This window comes from Podarcis melisellensis, assembly GCF_964234715.1.
Source record: "Podarcis melisellensis genome assembly, chromosome: 13".
Classification (NCBI taxonomy): domain Eukaryota; kingdom Metazoa; phylum Chordata; class Lepidosauria; order Squamata; family Lacertidae; genus Podarcis; species Podarcis melisellensis.
The window spans coordinates 33,050,662-33,072,828 of record NC_138545.1 but is presented as its reverse complement, the minus strand read 5'-3'; the positions used below and the strand labels follow the sequence as shown (position 1 = coordinate 33,072,828).

The 22,167-nt window shown below is 45.2% G+C and overlaps 1 protein-coding gene across 2 annotated transcripts in view; it reads right to left on the bottom strand.

The window, feature by feature from the left end:
- TBKBP1 (TBK1 binding protein 1) overlaps window positions 1–9,039 on the bottom strand; it is a 57,513-nt gene extending 48,474 nt beyond the window's left edge. For both annotated transcript variants that reach the window (XR_014162414.1, XM_081885619.1), the window contains exon 1: window positions 8,536–9,039. The gene's annotated coding sequence lies outside the window, so the exon portion shown is untranslated. The remainder of the gene's footprint in view (window positions 1–8,535) is intronic.
- Between the last annotated feature and the right edge of the window lie 13,128 nt (window positions 9,040–22,167).

Below are 22,167 nucleotides of genomic sequence, written 5' to 3'. Positions count from 1 at the left end.
AAGCAAAATTCACACCCACAAGAGGCAGTGTTGGCCATCAACTGGGAAGGCTTTAAAAAGAGAAATGGAGAAATTCTTGGAAGATAGTGGCTGGGAATCACAGGTGAGAAGAGTGCTTGTTGCACTCAGCTCCCCGGCTTGCAGGCTTCCCATCTGGTTGGCCACAGGGAGGAAAGGACGCTCGCCATTGTCTACACTGCCTGGCAATGGCTCTCTCTGGGTTCAGGCAGGGGTTTTCCAACTGTCTCTACCTGGAGGTACCAGGGACTGAACCCGGAGCCTTTCTCATGTGCTTGACTCTGGAGCTACAGCCCGTCCAAAAAAATAATAATAAATAAAATAGCTGAAAGAGACTCTCCCTTTCCGGAGACATTTTGACAAGGAAGCTTTTGCTGCCTAGAAGCTTTGGGAGTGAGACGAACCAGCATGGGGGGGGGGTCAGAACTGGCTAAATAGGGAGTTTAACGCAGATTTCTTGGGCAGGGCTCAGTCCACAAATGTTGGCTGTAGCAAGTGCCTCTGAGGACGTGCAGGGTTCTCATCCCTCGCTGGCCAGTAAATGAAACCAACTCCCTTCTGCAGAAGCCAGGCAGATGGGTGTGCCCTCTTGGTCTCCGACTGCTGAAGCAGTGGGGCAAGCTGAGCACCCAGCTGGGTGGGTTGGCGGAAAGAGCTGTGGGAGCAATAAGGGGCAGCAGCGAAGTCTTTAAATGCAGCACAGGATCATGGTCTAGCGGCTCCAGAATCACACAGCGGAGGAGCCACATATCCTGTCATGGCAACTGTGAACAATGGGCTGCCAACTTCTCAGCGGCCACACTCACTTCTTGAATGGAATCTGTTCTGGAAGAGCATTCAACTTCCAAAACGTTCGGAAACCAAAACACGGCTTCCGATTGGCTGCAGGAAGCTCCGTCAGACATTTGGCTTCCAAAAATAGTTCGCAAACTGGAACAGTCACTTCCAGGTTTGTGGCATTTGGGAGCCAAAACGTCCAAGTACGAAGGCATTCAACAACCAATGTATGACTGTACTTTAGAAGTTTAGCTTCTCCTGCTAAATTCCTTCATGTCGGGTTGGCAGTGGAGGCAGAAGAGCAGGGCTGGTAAAAAACTGGCAATCCGAAACACAGAGAGGAGGAGAATTTTAAAACGAGAGAGAAATCCAAAGTCAGTTCCAAAACCCACAGGATGTCTGCGTTTTGCTCTCATGTTGTTATCCTAAAGTCTAACCTCTAAGCCTTCCTAAATGGCCATCAGGGCAGTTGCCTTTTTTAACCCTCTCCCTTAAAAAGTACATAGCGCCAAAGGAGGAAGTTGGGAGAGTGTCTCTCTTTCCCACTTCCTCTTTCAGCTGTATGGGCTTTTGGGGCTTGTAAAGGTATTATTACCCCATATTTACTTGAATCTAATGTGCCATCAGTTTGCAGAACCTCGAAGCAAAAAAAAGAAAAAAAGAGCATTTGCTGGAGAATGTAAATGTGCCATCGAATCTGTTATGTACTGAAGTTCTCACCCTGGGCCAGCAGGGGGATACTGTAGATAGTTTTCACTCAGGTCCACATATGCAAATAGGGGATTGAAAGTGACATTCAGTGATTGGATAGTTATAGAAAGTGGTTACAGTTGTGTTGTACTGGAGCTCTATATAAGCAGGTTGGCTGACCCCTTCAGTTCAGTTCTGTTCTGGCCTGTGAATAAACAAGAGCTGTTTGAAGAATCGCTGTGTCGTCTGAATTATGTTCACCCACAACCTAACAGAATCTAATGCGCACCTTAATTTTCACAACGTCATTTGACCAAAAAAAGGGTGAGCATTAGATATGGTAATTCTAGGGATCTGACCTTCACCCAGGTCTCTTGAAAAATAAGTTTCTGTGACCACCTTCTTTCTGTCTCATGGGGATGGAGAGAAATGTCACCCATGTGCTTAAAAAAGTGGGAAACTACTTGGAGTTCCAAATGAACACGATAAAAAATCAAGAAGGCTATGAGTGCTATGTTTGGTTAATCGAGTCTACCACTAACTTCCCTGTAGGAAGGATTCATATCTCTCTCTCTCGTTTGCTGTGGGTTTTTATTTTATTTTATGTATTTTTGCATTACTTGAAAACTGCCTTGGATGGGTTTGTATCGCGAAAGGGGGCATGCAAATAACTTCTTGCACCTCTTTTCAGTATTTCTAAAAGCACCTATATATAGCTATCCCTACTAGCAAAGTTATTAATCCATTGAACGGCTGATGGTTTATCGGCCCACTGCTCTCAGTATGACTGCATACACACCATACAGTTAAAGAACAAAGCTCCCACCCAAAGGTTCCTGGGAACACGAGTTTACCCCCCTGAGCTACAATTCCCAGCACCCTTAACAAGCTACACTACCCAGGGTTATTTGGGGGAAGCCAAGCAAGTTGAATGCATGGTGTGTGCATGCAACTTGAGATGATTTGCTATTGTGATCATTTTACAAAGTGATGGGCGGGGGGAAAGGAGAGAGACAACTAAGTCCAAGTGACTTGCTCAAGGCTGTCAAACAACTTCCTAGCAAAGATGGGACTTAGATATATTGGCTTCCCAGAGTGCCCTGCATGTCACATGGCCTCCTTGCTGGCATGGGAAAAATCCCATGGGAGGGTGAAGGAACTGTCAGAAGCGTTAAGCAAAACATATCTAAATTAAATCAACGGCCAGCCCAATCGCCTGCCTAACAAGCTGAGTTGATAATAAGGAGATATATTTCCCAGCTAATCCCAGGCAAAGAAAACTGAAATTCAGATAAGCAAAGAGGAATGGGGTGTGGGGTTTTTTTGAAGGGTTTTCCCCTATATACAATTTCTTGTTGCAGATAATTTATTTCCCTTCGACATTCCATTTTTTTCCTATTCTCTAACGTGCTTTTTCTGTTTGGGGAGGTGGGGGGGTTGGAATTGTGGTTACCAAAAGAATTAGTATTTAAATGCATTCAATTAAATAAAAGCCCACGCACATATATAGAATAGAAATGCATCATTAACAACATAAAAGAGGAACGCCACCCATGCCTGGAAGACCAAACATTAAAAGCGGGAGGGACGAGAACAAGGAACAAAGCAAGGCAAGATGCTGTTCCAAGTCTAAATTAGGAAGGAAAGAACCACAGTTCAGGGGTGCTTGGGGAATCTAATGTTCGCAAATCCTGATACAGACTGACCAGATCCACAACTATAAGACTAATGAATAACTCTATTCTGAGCTGCACTGTGCACTTTTCCAAATGCTATAATGCAGTTCTCAGCTAAAAAAAGTGTTTTAAAAAAATACTCATTTTGAGATAAAATCTGCATTTCTAAACATGTTTCAAGGGGAAATGTGTTTTAAAAACGCACATTAAAATGTGATTTTTTTGTGTGTGCGGATTATTCCACCCCACCCACACAAATCAGGCATCAATGTAGAATCAGGGAAAAAGCAAATTTATGAGTGAACACATGTAGCAGTGGCACGGGCCAGAAACAAACTAATCTGTCCATCCCCAGGGATAACGGCACCTGCTTACATGGAGAAGGCCCCAGCTTCAATCACTAACACCTCCAGCAAAAACGATCAGGTAGCAGATGATGGAGAAGACTTTTGCTGGAAACCCTGGAAAGCCACTGCCAGAGTTTGTCAATCAGCAAATACCAGGCTAAATAGATAGGCAGCCTGACGTGGTATAAGGCAGTGTTCTACTTTCATAGGTATGCGTGGCAGGGCAACATTTTAATTTACAGTGGTACCTCAAGTTAAGTACTTAATTCGTTCCAGAGGTCCGTCCTTAACCTGAAACTGTTCTTAACCTGTAGCACCACTTTAGCTAATGGGGCCTCCTGCTGCTGCCGTGCTGCCAGAGCACGATTTCTGTTCTCATCCCGAAGCAAAGTTCTTAACCTGAAGCACTATTTCTGGGTTAGCGGAGTCTGTAACCTGAAGCGTATGTAACCCAAGGTACCACTGTATTTCATTTTATCTTGGTCCCTTTCTCACTCTTTCTGCTTTCCTCCTGGGCCATCCCGTGTAGGCCAGCCTTCCGTAATCTGGTGCTCCCCAAACAACTACAACTCCCATCCGTCCCAACCATGGTAGCCATGCTAACTGGGGCTGATGGGAGTTGTACTGTAAAACATCTGGAGAGTGCCAGTTGGGGGATCAGAGGCCTGAAACCTTGGAGAGCTGCTGCCAGTCAGTGTAGGCAAACGGAGCTAGATAGACAAATAATCTAACCTGCTATAAGGCACGTTTCTTTGTGTGCTCTGTGTGCTCTAGCGGACCTGGGAATGTGACATATCGGCACCTATAGGCTGTGAAACCTTTTGGAGTTGTTGTTCTCTCTCTCTCCCTAGAATCAGCTCCGCTCCTTCTGCCCAATGCTGTTTCAGCCGCGAAATGGAAAAAGAACGATGGCCAGGGAATTGAAAGCAATTAGGCAAAAATCTTCCTCGTCACAGCCAAGTAACTGGCAGAAGGAAGGAAGAAGCTCCGGTCCCATCAGAAAGGAACACAGCCAGAAGGGACACTGTTTTCTAAGAGCAGCTGGTACACAGTGTTACCTAAAATCACTGAGCTGGGAAGGATTCCATGGGGCCACGTAGACCAGGCCCTAATCCTGGCCCAGACAGGATGTCCTGTACCCAAGAATCTGGCAGGGTAAAAATCTGGACCAAGGAAAGCTGGATTCTGAAGCCTTCAATAAAAGTTCACGAAACAGAATGCCTGCATTACATTTGCACAGTTCGACATGATTTATTCTGCTTCAACTTGTCAGGGTGGGCAGAGGAACCCAGGAAGTTGTATGATACAGAGTCAGACCAGCAGACTATGTAAACTCAGATGCTTAAAACTTTCCTACATGGAGGACTGCTCAGATGCTTAAAACTTTCCTACATGGAGGACTGCTATTCTGCTCTGCTTCATCCTGTTGCTTTTTTCTGATAGCAAATTCCTCTTACCCCCCCCCCCTCACACCAGCCAACTACAAGGGATCCACAATTGGTCCACTGATAAACAATAGGAAGGTTATCAAAGCGTTTGGGGGAACCAAAAGCGTAGCCCAAAGAAAAATGCCCTCAAGAAGGCTACACAACAAAGAGCCTAATGAGGACTGGGAATACTCTGTGTAACCAAGAAGAGCCATGGAATGATGAATGCCGGCTTGAAATGGAAAAACAGAACATTGAAAAGGGAAGGGAAAAAGGGAAACTGGCCTGCTTGAGTCTATTACAGCTTCGCATGCTGGAACAGAGGAGGGCAGGGCAGGGCTGGCTGGCGCCCAGGACAAGAGACACACGGTTTTGTTGCAGATCCCACTAGTAGCCACTAAGTGGGAAGATGTTCGAGAGGATTTCATGTTAAAACCATAAATGCTCCATTTCCCCTATGTGGCCATGATCAACGAGGTGAACACAATGCGTGCAGGGGAAAGAACGCTGCACTTAAAAATTAAAAAAAAAAAATTCCAGCACAGCTCTGCTGTAGAAGGTTGCCTCTTAAACATGGGAAAGAACCGCTAAAGCAAACACTTTTTCACCCTTCAAAATGTGCCAGATGAACTCAGGCATATTACATTGATCCTTACATTGGTAACACTGGCTACCAATTAGTCTCCGGGCCCAATTCAAAGTGCTGGTTTTGACCTATAAATGCTTAAATGGCTCAGGACCGCAGTACCTCAAGATCTGGCTCTCTCCATGTGAACCTACTCGGCTATGAGTGATTGCTGAAGAAGACGAAGAAGACCCAGACTCTGAGACCATCTTCTGAGGCCCTTCTTCGTGTGCCTCCTCCTTCTTTGCAGTGGCTCCCCGTCTGTGGAATTCTTTCCCCAGGGAAGTTTGCCTGGCGCCTTCATTATATACACCTTTGGGCACCAGGCAAAAACATTCCTTTTTAACCAGGCCTTTGCTTGATTTGATTGACATCCTATGCCCTTTTAAAATGTTGGGTGGTGGTTTTTTTTGGGGGGGTGTTATTGGGTTGTTGTTGTTTTGATTATGTATCTTGAGGTTTTTCTATTTTGATTTTATTTTGTGAACCGCCCTGAGACCTCTGGGCATAGGGCGGTATATAAATTCAATAAATAATAATAATTATTAATAATCAGGGACAATGTGAAAATGCTCCGGAGACCTCACTGGTCGCCTCAGACCACAGCTGGGGCAGGCAATGGATGTTTAAGAATTCGTTCAAAGACAGAAAAAATGAAAATGTAGAAAGTTTAGGAGGGAGTTATGCCTCCCTCTGACTGCTCATGCATAGAGTGCCTACAATGAGCTCTCTGCACATCTGCAAAGGCATTCTCATCTATTACATCTTGCACAGACCCAGCACTGAAAAAATAATCCAGAGGATTGTATTGCGAAGATCCCATTCATTTCAATGGGGGGCTGCGTTGGAGAAATTCCCAGCTGATTGTGCCCTGTCAGATCACCGCTTAAGAGCAACAGAGTAGGAAACATAATTTAGCACCACTATTTAGCAAATACTACACCCTTTTATTTGTTAAATTTGCATCCTGTCTTCCCACCCAGGGAAGGATATAACTAAGGTCACCTCTTGAGATTGGGGCACTGGCATTAAACCCTGGCAAGGGACCATGGTGTGGGTGCAAGGGATTGCAGAAGTCTGATGTTTAGGGAGCTGGGTGGCGGGGAATGGGAGAACACAGGGATGAAGGATTCAGAGACAAAACACTCCGTCCTCGAGCACACCAGCTCAGTCCTCCCACCTTTTCTGTTACAAGGCAATATTACCAATGCTCAACAATACATATGATTAAGGAACAGATGCAAAACCACAGGAAAACAACAGAGGGGCCTGTTTATCGCAGACCCAGAAGGATGGTTGGCTGGGGCTAAGTTCCATCATCCTCAATACGTAGGGACAAGCAGTGGCTACTCACTGCTGAGGCATTTGTACTCTGTATGTACTCAGAGGCATTCTTCTCTGTTATTATTGCTTCATAAATCAAATTCCAAAGGGTGAGCCCCAAACTCAGCTTTGCAGAGGTAGAGAATATGCTTAGGGTCAATTTTTTTTAAAAAAAAATGGAAGAACTGAAATAAGTTCCTGGGAGTGGGGTGAATCAGCAGGATAGGGGAAAATGGAAGCAACCAAACAGGAAATTCATCGTGCAATTGCATGGATATATTTTTTTGGGTGGGTAGCATGCTCCCTGAAGTCCAATGGGACTGGAATAGTGCCTCAAATCTCTGGGACAAGGAGAATAGCAAGCAATTAGATGAGAAGGGAGCAAGTCTAGGGTAAGGGAATCAGAATACAGTTTATGGGACACAGCGGGATAGTAACCAGCATACAGCATGGGTGGTGGGAATCACAAGGAATGCAATTCGATTTGAATGGGCAGGTGAATGGAGGAGGCCCTGATCCAGGGCGGTATGCACAGTTGAGCAGCGAAGGAAATGAAAACAGCTGGCCAGCAAATACAATGTGAATGTGGGAACCTAATTCCTAATTCTTGGCAGGAGATTAGGGCAGCCAGGGGGGCACAGTGGAAGGTAAGGAACGCGGGAGAGTCAGGGAAAAGGGCTGTAGCTCAATGGGAAAGGATCTGCCTTGCATGCAGAAGGTCCCAGGTTCGATCCTGCCAGCCAGTGTAGACAATACTGACTTAGTATAAGGCAGCTTCCTATGAAAGGGAGTGGGTGCAGTTTATCAGATGGACACTAAGCAACCGGAACAGGGCTGGGCCAGGTGGGGTAAACCAGCTGGGAAGAAAACCCAGAGTGGGGACAATGTGGAATTGGGCCAGGGGGCAGAGTGCAACCCTCCCCTGGGTCCCTTCCAACTTGCAGTTCTATAATTCCCGGTTGAAAATGGGTGTTGAGGGAGAGCAGCACCTGGCCTGCAGTTAGACGAGGAGAAGGGGGAAAGGGTGGGCTTGATGGGGGGCGGGAAGTAGAATGCTAAGTTAAGGGGCAGCAGGGACTTGGGGACGATGGGGTGCTTGGTCAGCAGATCTGAGGAATAACTAAGAGTGGGGGGAGCAGAGCTGCAAGGGGTCAGCATGCAAGAGAAGCAGATAGGGAGGTGGGGGGGGAGATCAAAAGGGGCAGATCTAGGGCACGGAGTGCTGGGGGCTCGCCATACAGTTAGATGCTGGGGGGGGGGGGTCAAGCATCGCACAAATAACTGGGATGGAGCGAGCCTGGCAACAGGAAGGCGATCTTGTCTGTTTAGGAAGGAAGCGCCTTCACCGGCCAGGCGCTGGGCCGAGGCCCCGGAGCCCCCAGCTGAGCGGGCTGTCCTGCGATGCCCCCACCCCAGAGTTAGAGGGGGGGACCTTCTCCCCTCCCTCCCGGGAACAGCCTCGTCATCATCATCCTCTTCCCCCAGAGGACGCAGCGGTGGGAGAGCGCGTTGGTGGGGAGGCACCACCTGGCTGCCCCCACGGATGCTCTCCCCTCCGCCCCTTATGCAACCACCTCCCCCCGACACCCCCTCCCCCGGTTATTCTTGCAGGGAGGCGGCGAGGTTAAGGGTGTGGGGAGGGTTGGACTTACATCACCTCCCCGCTTGGTGGGGAAAGATCCTCCATCCTTAGCAGCTGTAGAAGTGGGTGCTTGCTGGGGGGAGGGGGGAGGCTCTCTTCAGGGGCTTCCTCCCCCCTCTTTGGTGGCTCTCTCCTTCTTCCCCCTCCTCGAGATCCAGCCGATCTCTCTCTCTCTCGCTTTCTCTCCCCCTCCCCCAGGGCTCACGCCACCAAGTGTGCCATCATCATCAGGCTGGCAGAACCGCCACGCGTCCCACGTGGTGGCTTCACCTTCTGTGGCCTAAGGATGCTCCGCCACACCTCCCCGTTGCCCAAAGAAAACGGCGATCACATTTCTGGAAGGAGGAGGAAATGTTTTGAAATCTCATTCCTGGCTGGCCTGGTATAGCCTCTTGCCTCGCACTCGCTTCCCTTGGTTTTGCAGCTCCTGTTTCCTGCTCCCGAGAACACACACACATACACCCCAGAAGCAGGAAACAGTCACAGTGCAAAAGAGGTACCCTTTTTTTTAATTTAAAGAGAACCTGCAATAACAATCTCCTCCTCCGCCTTCTCTCCCGTCCTCCGAATCGAACTGATCGCACAGCACAAACGAAACAAACAAAGCCAAGTTTAGGCAGGGGGCCGGGGTCGTTTTTTGCTATGTTGACCATTTAATTTTTGGTTTCAAATCAGTGGTTACTTTTTGCAATGAGAGGCGAGGAAGCTCAGCCTTGTCGGGAGGACCTTGCTGTGACTCAGGGGCTTTGTTCCATCTCACTCTTTAACACCCCCCCCCAAAAGCCCACCCCTTTCCCCCTATCCCCAACTCTAGATGCTGGGGCAGAAAACAAAGACGAAAGCAGGGGATTCACTTCCAATTCATCAGTTACAGAGGTAAAAGCATCCTTCAAAGTCACATTTGAAAAACAACGTTTGAAGGTGTCAATTTTTTTGAAGATAAGGAAGAATGTCCCAATGCCAAAAAGCCAATTAAAATCCTGAAAAAATTGCCTCATTTTGGATGCATGAACAATTTACATTTGTCTTCAGTTCCCATTACAATTTTAAAACACACACACAATGTCCAATAAAAACGTACTGAAGGCAGAGAAAATATTAATGGGTGCTGTTAAAAAATTATAGCCTATTATCAGATATGGTTCAGGGGTGAAGATCATCACTTTAAAGTTCCATGACATAATATTATTAGGCATGTCGTATCCATTTCAGAGGTGGAAGGTTATTTTGGAAGCAATAGATATACTTCCCAGTGAAATCTGAAAGAAGACTCCCACAAAATCATCTGTATGCGGCATTTGATGCCACAAAGATTAAACAGAATTTCTAAAGTATGTGAGTAATTTATTGTAAAGCTAGAAGCCTTCATGACATACAACATATAAAATATACATTATGTTCAATCATGATGAATTAACATCAAATGCCTGGAAAGGCGGGGCAGAGAAACAGCATTTGGATATTTTTATTACCACTAACACCTGCTACATTCCTTTCCCACCAAAATCCTAACTTTAACTGCTAAAACACCAAACCTGTAACATATTGAAATGTGGGAAGCACTGTGTGCTTTAAAATTCATACTTGGGAGGAAGCCAACCCTCATGAAATAGTGAGCAAGCTTCCAACTTCACTCTTCGTCAGGCTGGATGTTAGACAAAGCAGGTGGCAGGAGGAAGAGGAATAATAATAATAATAATGGTGTGAATGTTGCAGCCATGAGGTCTGCATTTATTTTAGTCATAGCAGTCTCAAAAAAGGAGATTGCAGGTCAGGTCATTGCTGGGATTCGAGAATAACAAAGCAGTGGTTGGTCCCCATGTTTAAATAGGGTTGCCGTATTTCAAACAGTGAAAATCCAGACAGAAAAGTTGTTGAGGTATTTTTATGGAAAATCAGCAAAAACAACACTGCTGACATGGGGTTGCCATACATCCAGATTTTCCCGAACATTTTCCCAATTTCCACCCAGCTACTGCTACCAACTACAGTATTCTGGATATGTCCGGAAAATTCGGATGTATGGCAAACCTAGAAAAAGGACAAAGTACAGCTGTTACCCAGGCTTGTCTCATGCCTTAAAGCAGAATGTGTAGGTTCCTACTTAGGCGGACAACAGCAATAAAAAGAAGGCAGTCTACCTATTAGCAAAGTCAGAGGTCAATTTTGCAGGGATCTTTTGGCCCTGAAGATGTTGCTGAACCACAACTCCCAGCATGGCTAATGGCCCCAGGTGATGAAAAAGCCAAATTGAATAATTGAATTGGATAGTATTGTTAACTAGTGGTTCAGGTGGTAGAAAATAACTTCCCTTCGACTGTATCCCAGCTCCAACATCCAACCTAATTTTTGCCCTTTAAGGATTCCTCGTCCTCCTACCCCACTTTGCATAGCATCTAGCCTGATGAAGAGAACTGAAAAACCCAAAAGCTTGCTCCCTATTTTGTGACATTTTGTTATTTTTTTGTGAATTGCATTTTATTAATTTTCAAAAGCTTACAAGGACAATTGTGATACCAAGTTTTGTTGATTTTAATAAAAGTGTTCCCCAGCTGCAGAGTTTGGATTTTCCTTGTGGCCCACAACATGGAGGTTTTCTTTTTAATGTGAACTTGCAAGTGGGGTCTGGCTCGCAGAAGACTCTTTCGAAGCTTTTGTTTCTGCTTTCCTCTTGAAATTTGTCACAGTTTGTGCAGTTGTGAAACCCCTTGTGTCAGGGACATGGAGCTAGCCTGGTTCAAATCCATGCCTGGCTACAGGGGCCTTGCAGAATTCACAACCTCTCACCTCTGCCCAGTCTACCGCAAGCTCATACGCTTACAAGCTTATATTGCCATCATAAGGACTATAAATTGTCTTTAAAAGTGGGTGGGGGCCTGCAATGAGACTGGCAGCAAGCACAATTTACTTTCCATTTCTGTACTTCTGGGGTGCCCTTAACGATAAGAAAAGAAGGGGAAATTAAATTGAAATTGAAAGAAAAAGGTGGAAAGTTTGAATACCACCCAGGATATAACTCTGGTCAATGTGATCCTGGGTAAAATGCTCATGAAATGGCTCAAGGCCTTTTGGGACATGAAACACGTATAATGAAATTTTTTAAAGGCCAGAATCTTTCCTGCTGAGGATATTAGACAGCGAAATTCCAAATAAAGCCTCAACTGTGTTTACGTATGTAACTACAGCGGCAAGGATTCTCTATGCACAGAAATGGAAGGATGAAAGAAGCCCCTCGAAGGATGGTTGATGAAAATCTTGGAATATGCAGAGATGGCAAAACCGACGGCACTGATTAGAGACACAAATTTAAACTCCTTTAAGGAGGACTGGAAATATTTTATAGTCTTATTTAAAAAGTTATTTTCCATATGCAAAGACCAAAGCGGGGTTTGAAGTGTAAGAAACTAGCAGAACATAAATGCAATAGAAAAACAACAGAACTTTAAAACGCAATTGTATGTAATTTCGGTTATAAACATTGGTGTTTGGTGAGCAGGAAGTCACTAGGTTTGTTGAATTGGAACAGAACTGGTGAACAACAAAATGTGACTTTTAATCTGGAAAAAGAATAAAATATTTTCTATATATAGGAATGTTTAGACCCTTGATCTACCTCCCACACTACTTGGAAGATGGAAAGCACACAAGACTCTTTTGTCATTTTATAACTTGGGCCCAGTGGCGGACATTAAAACTCTTCAATCTTTCATGCAGGGTGTGTGTGTGTGTGTGTGTGTGTGTAACCAGTGTCCTTGTCATTTGCCGTCACCTTCAGGTGCCACTCATTTCACATTGGCATCTTGCCAAAACATTCAAAGTCTGTCACGGTTTCACCCACCTGTGTGCTGTTGAACTTCCGCGCCTCTTAATCAGGTTTATTTTTCTCCTCTATATCATTCAGCCCAGCTGCCAAGGTCTTCACATTGACGGTCACTTTGCTTCAAGAAAAGTTCCAAGCAACTTCCACATAGCTAGACTTTTCTTCTGCTGTTGGGGCTATTACAGTTTATTAAATTTCTATCCTGCCCTCCCTTCCCAAAGGAACCCAAAGTGGCAAACACCAAAATGATGAAGCAATACAATTCAAAATAAAACAAAACATATTTGTAAAAAACAACAACAACCCTGCTACCTGTTTTAGTTTGTCATAGGTGCTCTGGTGTTTACTGAATTCAATGGGTAGGAAATCAGACGATTAATAATAATAGTAGTAGTAATGCCATTCATAACCTCCAACATTCTCCTCAACATTTCTCTAATGAAAGTAGGGATGTCATGAGGAAAAGCAGGATCAAATCACAAAGTGGGATGGCTTCTGTAAATCCAGGACTATCCCTGGAAAACAGGGGCAGTTGGAGGGTCTGTCCCTTTGTTTGGCTCACCTAAACATGTGTAAGTCCACAACTAAAACTGTTCAAGGCAGCCATAAATGTGTCCCAACATGGCGTTTTATGATCAGAGGGAGCACAAACAACCACACCCTAGGCCAGCCCCAACCTCTCTCACCACCAAAGGAACACAAGTGAACAGCAGAGAACCGGCACAAGTAACGCTGACACCAAACCCAACATACATTAAGCAAAATGGAAACATCGCCTCCCGACCCCACCCATCTTCCCCCCCTCCCCCCTTTTCTTCCTAATGTCTCAACAAATGAAACTGATTTGTAAAAATGTTATGGGAAAAATACGGGAGACATTACACATACTTCTGGAATGATCAGGGGGAGAGGCTCTTCCCAAAGTACCACTGCTGTGGATGGCAAGGAGGGTGTGAATATGAGGCAGACAATATTTGGAACTCCTCAGATAAGACCAGGCATTCCCCCGTCCTGGTTGCGGTCAGGCAGAATTTGAAAGCGGTGTTATTTGTCCAGGCCTCTGAATGGGGTTCAAAGGTTCATTTAGGCCAAGAAACAGCAACATGACTTCATGCCTAGGCCACCCACTCACCCATTACCTGCTTTTTGTGAGGGTGGTTACCTTTTTTCTCTTTCCCACTTCCTCTTTCAGCTCTTATGTTCTTTCTAACAATGGGATTCGTTGTACAGTGGTACCTCGGGTTACAGACGCTTCAGGTTACAGCCTCCGCTAATCCAGAAACAGTACCCCGGGTTAAGAACTTTGCTTCAGGATGAGAACAGAAATTGCGCGGCAGCGGGAGGCCCCATTAGCTAAAGTGGTACTTAGGTTAAGCACAGTTTCAGGTTAAGAACAGTTTCAGGTTAAGAACAGACCTCCAGAACGAATTCAGTTCTTAACCTGAGGTACCACTGTAGTGGATCTGATTCTTAGCCAGCTCCCCTGGAAAAGTGACGAGTGTCTGTGAGTGCATGGTTCTCTCTTGGTGGGTGGGTGACACATACAGTATTCTCAAAACCCAAATGTGCCTTTGAAACCACCACCAAGATAATTTACAAATAAAATTATTAAAAACAGCAAAAAACACACATGTAAAATAATACTAAAACTCTTTAACAAATGGACACTCACGAAAAACACCCAGTTGTCCAGATGCCAACTACTTGGGGGGGTGTCTTTAAGGGATGTGGGTGGTGCTGTGGTCTAAACCACTGAGCCTCTTGGGCTTGCTGATCAGAAGGTTGGCAGTTCGAATCTCCGCAACAGGGTGAGCTCCTGTTTCTCTGTCAAAGCTCCTGCCAACCTAGCAGTTCGAAAGCACACCAGTGCAAGTAGATAAATAGGTACAGCTGCGGCAGGTAGGTAAACGGCATTTCCATGTGCTCTGGTTTCCGTCACGGTGTCCCATTGTGCCAGAAGCGGTTCAGTCATGCTGGCCACACGACCCGGAAAGCTGTCTGTGGACAAATGCTGGCTCCCTCTGCCTGAAAGCGAGATGAGAGCTGCAACCCCATAGTTGCCTTTGACTGGACTTAACTGTCCAGGGTTCCTTTACCTTTACCTTGTGTGCGTCGTAACTTCAATACTGCTGATGGGATAACACCTGAGGCAGACGACCAGATTAGGGAGCCCAGGACAGGGAGACCCAAAAGGGGGGAATATCTGGGACAAGGGTGCTCAAGGGAAATAGTCAGAGAGGCTCATATCACCCCCTACCCCAAGCACCTGCTGTCTGAAGCATGCACCATAGTCTGCCTGATAGAAGGGCCTGGCTGGCTAGCCTTGCCATGTCTTAGCACCAGATAACGTCTCAGGCTTTAGCTCTGAAAGATAACACCACAAGAGGAAGCCTGCCAGATCAGACCAATGGCCCATCCAGTCCGCCATCTTGTTCCCACAATGGCCAACTAGATGCCTGTGGGACATCCACAAGCAGGACCAGAGCGCTCTCCCCTCTTGCAGTTTGCAACCACTGGTATTCAGAAGCATTGTTACCTCTGACAATGTGGAGGCAGAGTGCAGCCATTGTAGCTGGTCGAGTTGAAAGAGACCCTGATTGTCATCTAGTTCCAATACCTGCAATGCAGGAAACTTTTGTCCAATGTGGGACTTGAACCCACAACCCTGAGAGTAAGAGTCTTATGCTCTACCGCCTATTTAAGGGTATTAAAAGCTAGATAATTTTTAGACCCTGGACTTAATGGCCTTTGGACAGCCATGTGTATTAATTCAGTTGCAAAGCACAAAAGTGAATATTCCTCTTCTCCCTGCTCCACCCCACAAATTCATCATTTATACCATGGCTTTTACAGCCCATACGTTAAGAGCAAAGCCCCGCAATTTGCTGTCCAGATTAATAAATAAATAAAAGAGTAATACTCTTGAGCATGTAGAGTTTGGGAATTTAAATTCATTCAAAACCCGGCAGCATCAGCGCTGTGACAATGAAACGGAATTTGCTACAGCTGCCCTGCTGAGAAATACACTTCGCTTGGGAATAAGCACCATTGTGTTGCAGAGAAGGGAAATATACGTTCTGAGTAAAATAAATAAAATGAGCATCTGAGTGCATGCCCAGCTAGTCACTCCCAGAATGAATATACAGTATATATATATATATATATATATATATTTGCTTTCGTAGATTTTCACGGGTACAGGAATGCAGGTTTTGGTGTCCTCGGGTGTCTTCCCGTGTAAAAGTTGGGGTGTCTAGGCGACGTTTCGACGAGGTCTCACTCGTCATCTTCAGGCTGGTGCTTTCGGCTTCTTGTTACTGGAACAGAGCAGGATCTCAGTGTTTGAGTTCCTATAAATACTGTTGAGGGGGTGTGGTGTATAGCCTCCAATGTTCTGGGCAGAGAGGAAGTTCCCAGGCTAGTGTGCCTTTTCTTCTTTTGTTCCTTAATTACTTGAGGGATATCTTGAGTGATTTCTTGAGTGATATCCTGAGTACCACTTAGGTGGGTCATTAGGTGTGGATTAGTTGCTAAAGTCTTTGTGTCTTGACCTCTTGAACTTTGTGAAGAGTTTTTCTGAGAAGATGGCTGTACTGCACTTAGTTGTGCTCTGGCTTGGCTTCGTGTATAGGGGCGAGCTGTGGTTTTGTGGCCTGTGTCAGCCAGATCTGTGTAGGGATTGCAGGGGGGTGCAGCATCCGGAGGTGCCACCATGGTTTGGCTACTGGATGGTGTCTGTAATTTATCTGTGGAGAGGGTCTGGGTTTGGGTCTGGTGTGGTTGATTGGTGATGGCGTTCTGTGTGCCTCTGGATCTGGTGTCAGTTTTTGTGGGGAGGGCTAATTTCCAGATGTCTGGCAAGCGGGATGTGTCGTCACGCTTGTTCATGTTGTGAGGGTGTTTCTCTATCTCGATGGCTTCCATGATTATTCTCTTGTGGTGATGTTCCATGTTAAAGAGCAATTTGGAATCTGCAAAATTAATTTCGTGTCCTGTTTCTTTCATGTGTTGGAAAAGAGAGGAAGTTTTTTCTTCTTTTTTGACGGCATTCTTGTGTTCTGCGATACGTGCATTTATTCGTCTGTTTGTTTGTCCAATGTACGTGGCTGGGCAGACTTTGCAGGGTATTTCATAGACCCCTTGGTTTTCCAACTGGATTTTATCCTTGGGGTTTCTGAGGATATTGGCTATTTTTTGGTTGGTGCAAAAGGCTGTTTTGATATTGTGTTTATGGAGGATTTTGCTAATTTTATCTGTAGTGCCCTTGATATAAGGAAGGAGGGCCATGCCATTGTTTTCTTCTGTGTCTTGGTTTTTGGGGGGTGTTTCTTTTTGGATTAGCTTCGTAACCCTGTTTTGCTGGTATCCATTGGCAATTAACACATTTGAGAGATTCTGTAACTCAGTTGTCAAGTGGTCTTTGTCAGCCAGGCGTTTGGTTCTGGAGATGAGAGTCTTGGCTACGGAGTTTATTTGTGCAGGGTGGTGGTGTGATTGTGCATGTAAGTAGCGGTTGGTGTGTGTTTTTTTCCGGTAGATAGTGTGTCCTAGGGAGCCATCAGGTTTTTTGTAGATTAGGACGTCAAGGAAGGGAAGTTGGTTGTTGGCTTCTATTTCCATAGTGAATTGTATTTTGGGGTGTAGGCTGTTGAGATGTGTGAGGAAGCTATCCAGTTTTTCCTTCCCGTGTGGCCAAATTACAAAGGTGTCGTCAACATATCTGAGCCAAAGTTTGGGTTTGTGTTCTGACTTGTCTAAAGCATTGGTTTCAAAGTGTTCCATGTACAGGTTTGCGATGACCGGTGAGAGGGGTGATCCCATAGGTGCTCCTTCTATCTGTTTGTATCTTTGTCCATTGTGGATGAAGTACGTGTTGGTTAGGCAGTGGTTGGTCAGGTCCAAGATGTATTCGGGGGGATTGTATTTGTTTTGAATGGCTGTCAAGGCTTCATTAATGGGCACTTGTGTGAAGAGAGATACAACATCGAAGCTCACAAGTAGGTCATTAGGACCAAACGCCTGGCTGACAAAGACCACTTGACAACTGAGTTACAGAATCTCTCAAATGTGTTAATTGCCAATGGATACCAGCAAAACAGGGTTACGAAGCTAATCCAAAAAGAAACACCCCCCAAAAACCAAGACACAGAAGAAAACAATGGCATGGCCCTCCTTCCTTATATCAAGGGCACTACAGATAAAATTAGCAAAATCCTCCATAAACACAATATCAAAACAGCCTTTTGCACCAACCAAAAAATAGCCAATATCCTCAGAAACCCCAAGGATAAAATCCAGTTGGAAAACCAAGGGGTCTATGAAATACCCTGCAAAGTCTGCCCAGCCACGTACATTGGACAAACAAACAGACGAATAAATGCACGTATCGCAGAACACAAGAATGCCGTCAAAAAAGAAGAAAAAACTTCCTCTCTTTTCCAACACATGAAAGAAACAGGACACGAAATTAATTTTGCAGATTCCAAATTGCTCTTTAACATGGAACATCACCACAAGAGAATAATCATGGAAGCCATCGAGATAGAGAAACACCCTCACAACATGAACAAGCGTGACGACACATCCCGCTTGCCAGACATCTGGAAATTAGCCCTCCCCACAAAAACTGACACCAGATCCAGAGGCACACAGAACGCCATCACCAATCAACCACACCAGACCCAAACCCAGACCCTCTCCACAGATAAATTACAGACACCATCCAGTAGCCAAACCATGGTGGCACCTCCGGATGCTGCACCCCCCTGCAATCCCTACACAGATCTGGCTGACACAGGCCACAAAACCACAGCTCGCCCCTATACACGAAGCCAAGCCAGAGCACAACTAAGTGCAGTACAGCCATCTTCTCAGAAAAACTCTTCACAAAGTTCAAGAGGTCAAGACACAAAGACTTTAGCAACTAATCCACACCTAATGACCCACCTAAGTGGTACTCAGGATATCACTCAAGAAATCACTCAAGATATCCCTCAAGTAATTAAGGAACAAAAGAAGAAAAGGCACACTAGCCTGGGAACTTCCTCTCTGCCCAGAACATTGGAGGCTATACACCACACCCCCTCAACAGTATTTATAGGAACTCAAACACTGAGATCCTGCTCTGTTCCAGTAACAAGAAGCCGAAAGCACCAGCCTGAAGATGACGAGTGAGACCTCGTCGAAACGTCGCCTAGACACCCCAACTTTTACACGGGAAGACACCCGAGGACACCAAAACCTGCATATATATATATATATATATATGCTTTCGTAGATTTTCACGGGTACAGGAATGCAGGTTTTGGTGTCCTCGGGTGTCTTCCCGTGTAAAAGTTGGGGTGTCTAGGCGACGTTTTGACGAGGTCGAAACGTCGAAACGTCGCCTAGACACCCCAACTTTTACACGGGAAGACACCCGAGGACACCAAAACCTGCATATATATATATATATATATATATATATATATATATATATATACACACACACATACACACACTGTATATATATGCCCATACCAGCCTAGTTGCTGATTCAGGTATTGCCACCAAAGTTAGCCAATCTCTTGGTAGTCATGGGGGGGGGATATTGTGAGGCACGAGACTCTGAACCTTCAAGCCCAGCCCCAGCCATACCACTGACTGAAAAGGCTATTTATTCAAGCTCTTAACCCAAAAAGCAACTTCAGTGGAGCACCAGCCACCAACCTTATGCAATCCAGAATGCCATGTGAGCATTGCTAGTGCAAAAATAAAAAAAGGTCTGGCACAGCAGATCACCTGAGATGGTTCATGCAAACATGTCAAGCCTTTGTGCTATAGGGACTAGCAGAAACAGGAGCAGCAGCCAACCTGAAACATCCTCTTGAAACCCTCAAATCCAGGGATGGGGAAACGTGTAGCCCTACCAGATGCTGATGGGCTCCCATCAGCCCCACCCAGCATGGCCAATCGCCAGGGTTGATGGGAGTTGTAGTGCAGCAACAGGTAAAGGGCGACAGGTTCACCATGCCTGCCCAGAATGGCAAACGATTGGAACGAGAGGACAAGCAGAATAGTCGGCAACCCGGAATTCCATACGACTTAGGTTCCTGCCTCTGAAGTGTAGCCTCACATCCCACGTTCCAGAATGATGCATCAAATAAAAGAAAGAATATGAGGAGGAGGAGGTGTAAAAAGAGACAGATATTTTAAGGATAGCTAGAGCAGACAACTTTTTGAATTAACAATTGCAAAAATAGTATACCCAGGATTAAGTTTGGATTTGCAGAATTAAGTTTTCCAGATAGTTAAGCGTTTCGTTTCGTGGCGTTTTGGTAGGGAAAGTCAGGCACCTTGTATTGACCTCTGCATCTGTTGTATTTTCAAGGAAACTAGCAATTTCAACGCAAACAAGCAGGAGGAGGGGGTGGGAAAATCCCTTTGGCGGCCAGGGTTTAATTTTTTTTTATTTTGCTGACAAATAGGTCTATAGAAGTGAGAATGGAAAGGAAGAAGAAGAGGCAGGCATTATTTTTTCAGGATTTCTTTTCTAGGTTTTACCAATTTGCTGTGGAATACTTTGAAGTACAAATGAGGGCACTTGATCCTCTCTGATGTTAAAGCTGATCGAAAGGAAGCAAAAAAAAAAAAAAATGAAATGAAACGAAACGAACAAAGAAACCACACACACACAAACACACACACACACAGCACATTTCTCCAGCCTGCCTGGCTTTATTGTGCGAGGCTAGACAAGTGACTCAGAAGGGGAAAAACACAACATCTGGAGCTATAAGGAGAACATCCTAGTTCTCACTGCGGTGGCAAAGCTGTATCTGGGTTGTACTACTTCAGACTGCAGGTAGGAGAATCACATGTTTCAATGTCCCCGCATACAGAAAACGAAAAACTAGCGCATTAGGGAGGCAGGCTATAACCTGCCCTTCTCCCTGACGTGGTAACCTTCTACATCCAATGAATATTTTGCATGGAGGTACATTCCAGCATGCAAGCCCTACCCTCTGCACTCTGAAGTGGTACAGCTCAGAAACAAGTTTACTGTTTCAGTGAGAGAGGTAAGCCTTGGGCCAATCACAACTACTGCGGTGCCCAAAATAGGGAACTTAGCTCTGCAGGTGTTTTAGTAGTAGTAGTAATAATAATTTTATTATTTATACTATTTATTTATACCAGCCACTCTGGGCGGCTCCCAACAGAGGACTAAAAACAGAATATAACTTCAAATATTAAAAACTTCCCTAAACAGGGCTGCCTTCAGATGTCTTCTAAAAGTCAGATGGTTGTTTATTTGCTTGACATCTGATGGGAGGGTGTTCCACAGGGCAGGTGCCACTACCAAGAAGGCCCTCTGCCTGGTTCCCTGTAACTTGGTCTCTCGCAGAGAGGGAACCGGCAGAAGGCCCTCGGAGCTGGACCTCAGTGTCTGACTCAACGATGCGGGTGGAGATGCTCCTTAGATTTACTGTTATCCTCCAGGAGCAGGTGAGAAGCTTAACAGATAATCTTATGAACTTCTAATTTTAGGAATACTGGCCCCCAAGAAAGGGTGGGGGCCAAGGCAGAGACAGATGGATCAGGATCAAAACTAGGGTACAACCAAGTGTGTCAGCACACAGTCTTCCTAAGTGCAAGCCAGAAATTTCACTTCCTCAGCCTTGGTCAGTTGTATGGCACAGTTTGTCCTCCAGACATTGCTGAATTGCAACCCCCATCAGTCCTGGCTATTAGTCATGTTTGCTAGGACTGATGGGATTCGCAGTTCAACAACATAAGGAAGGTCTAAAGGCTATTCCCTCTGTGCCTAGAAGAATCCTTGTGGCTTAAAAGGCACTGTATATGTTAGTTTTAATTATCTGTTCTTGTTGTTTAAATTTGTATACTGCTTCTCACCTGAAATGCTCTGGGTGGTTCAAGGCATATAAATACAAAATGAAAAAACAAAATACATACTAAAAACGAGAATAAAGCAAACCAATAAACCCGCCTCCCACACACACATGTAAAAAGACACAGCATGTTAATCAGCCCAAGGCCTGGTCAAAGAGGAACGTTTTCGCTTGGCGCCTAAAGGTGTATAATGGAAAACGAACAGAAAATCAGTTTGAGGGAAAAATGCTTCAGGGTTATGTTGCTTTTAATTTATGAGGTGAGGAACTTTGGGAGCCAAAAGGCAGGGTAGAAACGTCTTTTAGTAATAAAAATACCGTACATTTGATGCTCATGGAGCCAGCCTGACAAGGTAAAAATTATTTCCCCACCTTACGTCAAAATAATATTGTATTTTAAAATGTTCTCTTCTTCCTATCGTTTTACTATCTTGTGTTCTTAATGTGGTATAGTGGAAAAGACTTTACCTCTTTCCTGAGAGGGGGGGGGCTTATTTCCATAAAATAAGCAAGTATGAAACAGGTAGTTTATTACCACTTTCCCTGATGCCCTGGACTTTTTGTTTACAGGATTTTTTTTTTAATGCAAGCATTCAAAATGAGTATCCTCTCCCACCAGATTAGATAATACAGTGGTACCTCAGGTTACAGACGCTTCAGGTTACAGACTCCGCAAACCCGGAAGTAGTACCTCAGGTTAAGAACTTTGCTTCAGGATGAGAACAGAAATCTCACGCTGGCGGCGCGGCAGCAGTGGGAGGCCCCATTAGCTAAAGTGGTACCTCAGGTTAAAAACAGTTTCAGGTTAAGAACAGACCTCCGGAACGAATTAAGTTCTTAACCTGAGGTACCACCGTACACAACTCTGACTACTGTCTCTTTCTGCTGCCTGAGTAGACCTCAGGAGCTCATAACTGGGTTAACCATAGTGGCC